The sequence below is a fragment of the Ricinus communis genome, chromosome 6, assembly GCF_019578655.1.
Source record: "Ricinus communis isolate WT05 ecotype wild-type chromosome 6, ASM1957865v1, whole genome shotgun sequence".
NCBI lineage: Eukaryota > Viridiplantae > Streptophyta > Magnoliopsida > Malpighiales > Euphorbiaceae > Ricinus > Ricinus communis.
The window spans coordinates 10,604,556-10,613,779 of record NC_063261.1 but is presented as its reverse complement, the minus strand read 5'-3'; the positions used below and the strand labels follow the sequence as shown (position 1 = coordinate 10,613,779).

Here is a 9,224-nt window from a genome sequence, read left to right as displayed (position 1 = left end):
TAAAAGAAATTTTTGATTTAAAAGGTCGCTTTGAAATTTTGAAATGCACAAAACTATCGAAAGAATTTCTTTTTTGATAGTTGAATAATTTTTTTGTGTATCATTCCAGTGTGCAGAAGTAAACTGGACAATGCATTCTTTGTTGTTTTGAACTTGCTTAAGAATTCCACCATATCCTAAATTTGATGCATCAGTTTCAACAATTTTGAATGCAGATGGATCAGCTAGGTGTAAGCATGGTATTTCAGAAACTTACTTTTTAATGCTTTGGACAATCTTTGTATGCTCATCAGTCCATGCATGGGGGTTTTTCTTTAATCTATCATGGAGGGGTTTTGCTAGACAATTCAAATTTGGATAAAAATCCATGACATAATTTAAACTGCCAAGGAACCTTTGCAATTGAGTTTTTTCCAAAATTTTGTCTAGAAATTTTGAAGTAAAGGCTAGAGACCTTTTAATTGGGGTGATGGTTCCCCGGAAGATAAAGTGTCCAAGAAATCTAATTTTTATTTGGAATAAAGATATCTTAGAATTTGAAACTACTAGACCATTTTTCTTAACAACATAGAAAAATGTCTCCAAATGTTTGAAATGTTGCTCTAGAGAATTTGAAAATATCAACACATCATCTATACAGACAATGCAAAACTTTGAATAAGGATTAAAAATGTCGTTCATAATTTTTTGAAATTCAGAAGGAGCATTTTTTAATCCGAAGGGCATTACATTCCATTCGTACTGGCCAAATGAGACTGTAAATGCAGTTTTGTATCGATCTTTAGGATGAATCTGGATTTGCTAAAATCCTGACTTCATGTCAAACTTTGAAAAAATAAAAGCAGAATGAAGCTTTTGAAGAAGATCTTTTTTGTTTGGAATGGGATCTTTCTTTTGGTGCTTGGTTAATCTGGGTTGGTAAATTTTTTAGCTTCAATCAGGTCTTTAATCTCATGTTTGAGATGGATGCAATTGCCAGTATGGGGGCCTATGACCTAGTGATATTCACAGAAGGTGTTTGGTTTGTATCCGTGTGAGTTAGGGTTAGGTGGGTTCTTTGGGATGGTAGGCTGTAATAAGTCATTTTGCATCAGCCTCTCAAAGATCTTTGAGAGAGATTGCTTGAAGTTGGAAAACCTTCTCAATTGCTGCATAACATTCACATCAACATTTCTGCTCCTTCCAGCTTGGTAATTCCCTCTACCTCTAATTTTGACGTTCTTTCTTTTATCATACTCTATTTTCTTGACTTACAGCCTATCAATGTACAAGTCCATGAACGTCTTAGGTTTCATCATCTAAAGCCTCTCAACCCAAGACAGAGGCACATTTTGGACCAATATGCGAACTTGGTCCTTGTTTAGAAGGCTTGTTTTTTATCAGTCCAGCCTTATTCCTCCATCTAGTTTGAAATTTTAGAAAATGACTCATTAGGTTTTTGCTTAGTGGACTCTAGATTTCTGATAGAAACTTCAAGATATGTATTATAATAAAAGAGTTACACAAATCTCTCCACTCAGCCTTACCAGATCTTTCTAAACTATGGTACCAGTTCACAGCAAGTCCTTATAAGGACAATACAAACAGCTATATAATATGGGATTTGCTAGGTTGAGTAGTTCCCATATGCAGCAAACTGCTTCAAGTGGACCTTTGGATCTCCAGTCCTATTAAACTTATTCATCTCGGGCATTCTGAACTTTGAAGTAGCTTCTCTTCCTCAGTCAGGACCAACTCGTCAATATCATAGGTCGTATCCAAACCCTTAACTTCTAACATTCACTGCATCTTATCCAATCTCGCACTCAAGCCATTTACCGCTTTATTAGCAGCAAGAGTAGTTTCCTTCTTGGCCTTGTTTAATATAAACTCATCAAAGTTCCAAAAGTCTCTAGGCGGCTCTTCTAGCAGTAGCGTTGGTATTATCAGCAGTAGTGACAACTATTTCAACAACAACATCAATAATGGGATTCACGACAACATAAGGATTAAGTGATGTGGGTGCAGTTGGAGCAGCTTGGTTTGCAGTCATCCCAGCCAAAAGTTGCTGGGCTCTTCCCGAATCACTTTTCTAAGGTCATTAATGATAGCAGTCTTAAATGTCTCGACGTCTTATTCATAAGCCATTTTAGTCTCAGTTTCAACTACAGATGACTGGATTCTTGGTCTTTCTATGTACTCTAGTATCAATCTGATCTTCAATGAAAGAGGAACCCTTTCTTGCCTACCGCTCTCTTGTCTCTTCCAAACCAAAGGTGAATCTGTATGGCTTCAAAACAGAGAGTTAGTATGATACATGAGATGCATGATGCACGTGAGATGCACAATATATAGGTTAGCAAACAATCAAGGACAATTTTACACATGATATATAGAATCATTCTTTCCAACCTTAATACTACCCTACAAGGTTCAAGGTCAGTCTCTCTTCTTAGGATTTTTGGTCTTGGTTCTACTACAAACAAGGGATAGTAAAAATTTAACGTGCATGCCAAAAGCTCTCAAAGTAGTAAACAAACAAGGTGGTATTTTCAAGTATAAAAACAAGCCTACATGTTATAAGCCAAAGCCTTTCAAAATCTAGGCTTTAAACTCTTATTAAAAAAAATACCTCAAATAACAAGCAAATAGATACCTAGTTGAGATAACAACATGGTAAATGTTTGCCTATTTTTAGCCTGGTTTTATCAAGTCCAGCCCATCCTTACCTTTTATTAATCTAATGGAATATTCATATTTCGTACAATAAGCCCACTTATTCGAGCTCAATTTTATTAGTTCAGTCCAAGCTTACCATCCCTTGACCTAATTGGGCTACTTTTTGCATGCAAGAGGCCTATTTTAATTCTTAGTCTAGATGGGTCTGATTATTATTAAACGTGGCAAAGCCTACCTAAATCTAATTCAGTTTTAATGATTTAGCCTAATTTACCATCTTTTTAGCCTAATAGAATATTGATTACATGTAATAGTCAATTTTTTAGCCTACTGTCTATATGGGTTGATTTTAGTTAGCAATCACAGTGACAATAAGATATTATCTACTATTTTACATAGTGCAAAATAAAGAAAAGAAAAGAAAATGCTGATAAAAGTTACATCCCTCCTATAACTATTGACGAAAAATCAGCTAAAAATAAACTAAAGGGCAAAAAAATCTGCAAAAACAGGTGAAATTGGTCTTTCGAAGAGGTGAATAGTCGATTAGTTGTAGGCTTCTCATGTAGTCAATTGATTGTGGAGCTTAGTCAATTAGCTCTATAACTATTCGGGTGAGGTTCGATTAGTTCTGACAATTTTGCTCGATTTCATATATTTTCAACTCCATAAACCTCAAAAATCATACAAATGCATAAAAGTCAAGAGTGCTTAGCAAGCAAATTAAAACAAATAAGATAAGCCAATAAATTCTTGGAATATTCATAGAAGTAATAAAAATAACGAAAACCGACAATCCCTAAACATATGGATAATTAGAAGAATAGAGTGGCAAGATTCATTAATTAGATATGGTAGCTTAGCCTAAAATATGAATAAAAGATAGTCTTCATATCCACATATCATGGCAAAAACCTAATTAAACCATAAACATGCAATTCTATCAATCATCATAAGAGTACATATCTCAAATTTAATCATACAAATCTATTCAAAATAAAACATATCAGATCTAATTAAATCATGTGAAAACTATCAAACTATATCAAACAACAAAAATAATAATAATAACAAAGGAAAGTAAACATGATGAGATGATTGTGATTGAAACTCTTAGGTTATCACCATTTTGAGCAGTCTCTCGAATCTCAAGAGGAGGTGGAGATGTATGTTCAAAGACATGGTAGGGATTATTGTGATCCAGAGTGTTTAGGTTTCCTCAAAATCACAATATGTTCTAGTGTTTTTTCCAAAAGCTTTCCACTAGTTGCCAACCCCCATGAGCCTAAGGTCTCCTTTTCTATTTTTAGAAGAAGGTAGGGAAACCCTAGGAGCAGGGATCAGGACCAAATTAATTATCGATAATTAAAGGAATAATTAAAGATAATTGATGGCTTTATCAAATTTGCTTCTCAAGCGATAAATATAGAGTTTTAATTTTAAAATTGAGATAATATCCAATAATTCCCATCCTCTTATCGATATAATTTAAAGCTTTTAAAAACTTAGATAATATCAATAAAAATCAACAAAATCCCTTTAAAAGTTAAATATGATATTTATGGGTGTTTAAAATTCTAAAATAATAAAAAGTTACTCGTGAAAACTCAGTTTATAGCCAATCGGCTCTGTGTAGAGCCCATTGGCTGTATGAAGAGCCAATTCGCTATACGAGCTGGCAGGAGCTGAAATTTTTTCGATATAGTTCCCAATTTTGACATTTCAATCAATTTTGACCCATTCCTGACTATTCCAATCAATTTTGACTGTTCCTTTCTCAATTTTCAGATAAGATTCCTAAAATAACTTTTTTGGCTCAATCAGGTGCAACTCTAACTGAGACTCTGACCTTTTACACCTCCATGAGACTCAGAAGAAACAACAATTTTCATCATCGAGTTTTCCTAATTTTCTCGATATCTAAATTTAAAATTCGGGTGCTTACAGTAGCCTCACTGTCGTTCTATGCCAAGCTACTAGATGCTGTTAGACTCAACCACTTGTTTGCTCCTCGCCTCCACTACTATCTGAGGCCCACCACCAGACTTAGACTTTCCTTCTCTCGATGATCTTATTAAACCAAACCAAGAGAGGTCCAATTCGGTTTAAACTGAACCCTTTTCCTCTATCAATGATTTTTACATATATTTGAATTGATTTTTAATGAATTTTAGATAAATAAATATTATTAGTTGGTTAGAATTATAATTTAATTATAGATATTTTAGTTTAGAGTTTTAATTAAGATTTTATTGTTTCTAGTTTAATTTTTATTTAATAAGGAGTTCTATTTTAATACTAATTAGTGATTTCCTTTTTATAGGTATATTTGTTTAAGAATTCTAAAACATCAAGGATTAGAGCGTCAGGGTCATGACATGGGCATGCTTGTGCCTATGCCATCCGTTGGAATAAAAGATTTCAGAGACACGGTTGTGTTGAGCCCATGCTGAAAAAGAAGCTACATGACACGGGCATGACATGGCTGTGTCGAAAGACAAAAGATTTCATATTCAAGATGAACTCGAGAATCAAGAGCAATGAGGTTCTTATTCAACCCTAACCTATATAATGGAACATAAAGAATCATTCAAAGAATTCCTGTTGGACAAGAAAAGAAGTACTCAATAAACATAAAGCTTCTTCCATAGTTTTTTCTTCATCTTTAATTCTTTAATTATATTTGTGATTATTGCCATAATTATGTGTGGCTAAACTTCTTTTAGAGTTTAGGATAAGAGTATCTATTCCATGATTTGATTAAGCATGTTTTTCTTTTATTAATTTGATTTTCAATTAATTATATGAGTTGTGTTTATTTTATATTTTCCTTCTTGGCCGGCTTGATTACATGTGTATGGGTAGATTAACCAATGAGAGTTAGAGAAATTTACTAGCTTAATGTTAAAGAGCTTAATGAGTTTTGTTAACTTCTTAGTCATGGGAGTAGGTTAAACTTTAATCTTAACATACTTAATTGAGCTTGTTAGAGTTTTTAGGTATTCTAGAACAATTACCCTTAACTAAAATCATGGTGTTTAACAATCTAAGTATTCATAATTAGATTGGAGTAGTGAAACTAAGCCTATGCTCTAAGCTTTAATTATTCGATTTTATTTTAGTTTTAATTGTTTAGATTTATTTGCCTAATTACCTTTATTCTATTTGCTAGCTAAGACGATATGTAAGAAAATTAGTATTCAATATACAATCCTTGAGGGCACGATATTCTTTACACTATAGTTCATGATTCGTGCACTTGCAGATTTTGAAGCATAACAAGTTCTTGCACTGTTGCCAGAGATTGGCAATATTGATATTGATTTAATTTTTACTTTTCTTACAATTGGTACTTTTTTATTATTTACTTGCTTTGTCTATTGGTTTTTCTGGCTTTTGCTAGTTTATAAACACTCAACCTTGAGGAGAAACTTAGAAAAACATCAACTCTAAAATTGAGAAATCTTGTAAGAAGAACCGAAAAGAAAAGTGTGAGAAAGACAAGCAAATTATGGTTGAAGATCAAGCAACACAACAAGCAAGGAATCGTGCTCTTCAAGAGTACACGATGGCTAATCCTGGACGCACTCAAAACAACATTGTGAAACCCAACATAGAGGCTAATAACTTTAAGATCAAACCAGCAATCATTCAAATGGTTTCATAATTTCAATTTGTCGGTCTATCAAGTGAAGATCTTAATGCCCATTTAGCTCAATTTTCAGAGATATATGATACATTCTAAATGAATGGGGCTAATGCAGATGTAGTGAAGCTCAGGCTATTCCTTTTTTCTTTAAGGTAGGGATAAAGCTAAGTTGTGTTTGCATTCTCTAGCACTGCAATCGATTACTTCTTGGGCTTTGTTGCAAAGGCATTTTTGGATAAATATCTTCCACCGGGCAAGACAGTAAAATTTAGACAAAAGATTGCAAGTTTCACTCAACACCATGGTAAATCTTTGTATGAGGCATGGGAGCGGTTCAAGGACTTACAGCGTCAATGACCATATTATCGAGTCCCTAAATGGCTGCTCATTCAGACGTTCTATCAAGGACTTATTAAACCAATGAGGATCACCATAGATGCTACAGCTCAAGGATCATTTATGAGTAAAACACCCGATGATGCATACAATTTATTAGAGACTATGGAATCTAATAACTATCGATGGCAAGGAGAAAAAAGTGCACCAAAGAAAGTCGTACGAATGCATAAAGTGGATTGTTGGAACCTTCTAAATGCAAATATTGATATGCTTACAAAAAAGTTAAAAGCTACAGCTAAGGCACCTAATCCAATGTCAATTTATTTATCTAACTATTATGGAGGAGGACATTCAATGATGGAATGTCAATGGGATTTTAACTCTTGAGGAGCCTCAATTGAGCAACTTAATTCCTTGAGTAACTATCAAAGAGAACATGGGAATCTTTACTCTAATACATACAATTCGGGATGTTGAAATCACCCTAATTTTTCATGGTTTAATCAAGGAATGCAAAACACCAACCAAGGATTCAACCATCCACCACCCAATTTCTAACAAAAGAATGCTTTCCATCAATAACATGAGAGCAAATCTAACCTTGAAAGCATGATGGATAAGTTTTAAAGATTAAAAGGAGCAAAAGGAAGCTATTAGAAATTTAACATCTCAGATGAAACAACTTTATGCTCACACCAAGATGTTGAAACTTTCATCCTAGCATCAAGATCGAGACAAATTGGAATGGGAAGAAGTTACTTGAGGTGGAAATCATTAAGGATGATGAAGAGGCTGTAAAGGACACAAGAGAAGAGGAAAAGCATACTGAGGAGGTTAAAAAAAAGAATGAGAACAAGGAAGAAGTGTCTATAAAGACTCCACCATTACCCTTCCCTCAAAGGCAGCAAAAATCAAAGCTAAACAAGCAATTTGGGAAGTTCACAAAGATGTTCCAACAACTTAAGCTCAACATACCAATTTTAGATATGATCAATTTAATGCCCGCTTATGCAAAGTTCCTCAAAGGTATCATTTCACACAAGCAAAAGTGGGAGGACTTCGAACCCATTCTAATTAATGAGGAGTGCAGCGTAGTGATTCAAAATAAGCTTCCACAAGAACTTACGGACCCCAGGAGTATCACTATCCCTTATACCATTAGGAATGAGTTTATAGGTAGATCTTTATGTGACTCAGGTGCAAGTGTAAGTATAATGCCTCTTTCTTTGCTGGACCTCAACCTATGACAGTGTCATTATAATTAGCAGATAGATCCATTATCTATCCGAAAAGAATTTTAGAAGATGTTCATGTAAAAGTTGGAGATTACTTTGTGCTAAGAGATTTCATCATCTTAGAGATAGAGGAGGATTTTTAAATTCCAATCATTTTGGAACGTCCTTTCCTAGCAACATCGAGCGCAATTATAAATGTTAAAAAAGGAAAGATCTTGCTCGAAATAGGATATAATAAAGTGGTTTGACATTTTTAAAATTGCAAAGCAAACCACAACAATGGGGTCGTGCTTTAGAGTGGATGTGAGAGAGAGTTGTGTACTAGGAGTGTTTGAGCAACAACTCACTAGTGATCCACCTAAAGTATGTTTAGTCCATGATGCAAAAGAAGATAACATCGATCAAGAGGCGGGAGGTAAGTGACCTCCCCAACTTAATGAACTTGAGGAGTATAGGATGGATTCCTATGAAAATGCAAGGATCCACAAAGAAAGAACTAAGCAATCACATGATAAGCATCTACAAAAGAAAGGGCTTAAAGAACGGGATTTAATGCTTCTTTTCAATCTAGGACTTTAGCTCTTTCCAGGAAGACTCAAGTTAAGATGGTTTGGACCCTTCAAAATTAAGCAATTTTTTCCGCATGGAGCTGTTAAACTCTCGGACAAGGCAAATGAAACATTCAAAGTCAATGGACATCACCTTAAGCTCTATCACACAGGGAAGGATAGCCTAAAGAGTGTCTCTTGCACACTCAATAATGCCGATTAAGATAGTAGTAGTTTGGTCAAGCTAATGACCTTAAATTAGCAATAATTGGGAGGCAATCCAATATTTTATTTCTTTTATTTTTCTTTAATTTTTTTTGATTTTTTTCTCTCTTATTTGAATTAGTTTTTTAATATTTTTCACTTAAGATCATCATGCATGAAGAAAGGGGAGCAAAAAGTTGAAAAAAGCAAGTTTGGGAGCTCGATATGCCTAGCCGCATGGCCATGTCATTAGTTCTGTTTCAAGTTACGCTTTATCTCATGTGTTTTTTCGAAAGGCGACATTGGCCATGTGACAGACCATGACATAATAAGCATATTCTTCAGTAGGCAACACGCTCTTCAGCATGGGCATGCTCCAACCGTGTTTAAAACGATCAAATTTGATGTTTCATATAGACCATCACACGTGCTACAACATGGTCGTGTCATAAATTGTCCAAACTTGATTGAAATTCTAGTGGGCAGCATGCCTTCACACACGATCGCAACATGGTCATGTCCTAGTTCCTTACTTTTTGCCCAGTACCTAACATGGCTTGATGCACGGCCTCAATATGGTCGTGTTTCACC

At 34.6% G+C, this 9,224-nt stretch overlaps 1 non-coding gene across 1 annotated transcript; it reads right to left on the bottom strand.

The window, feature by feature from the left end:
- Nucleotides 1–6,571: 6,571 nt before the first annotated feature.
- LOC112533820 lies at nucleotides 6,572–6,678 on the bottom strand. The gene has a single exon (XR_003078175.1). It is a non-coding gene; the product is annotated as a small nucleolar RNA R71 (small nucleolar RNA).
- Between the last annotated feature and the right edge of the window lie 2,546 nt (nucleotides 6,679–9,224).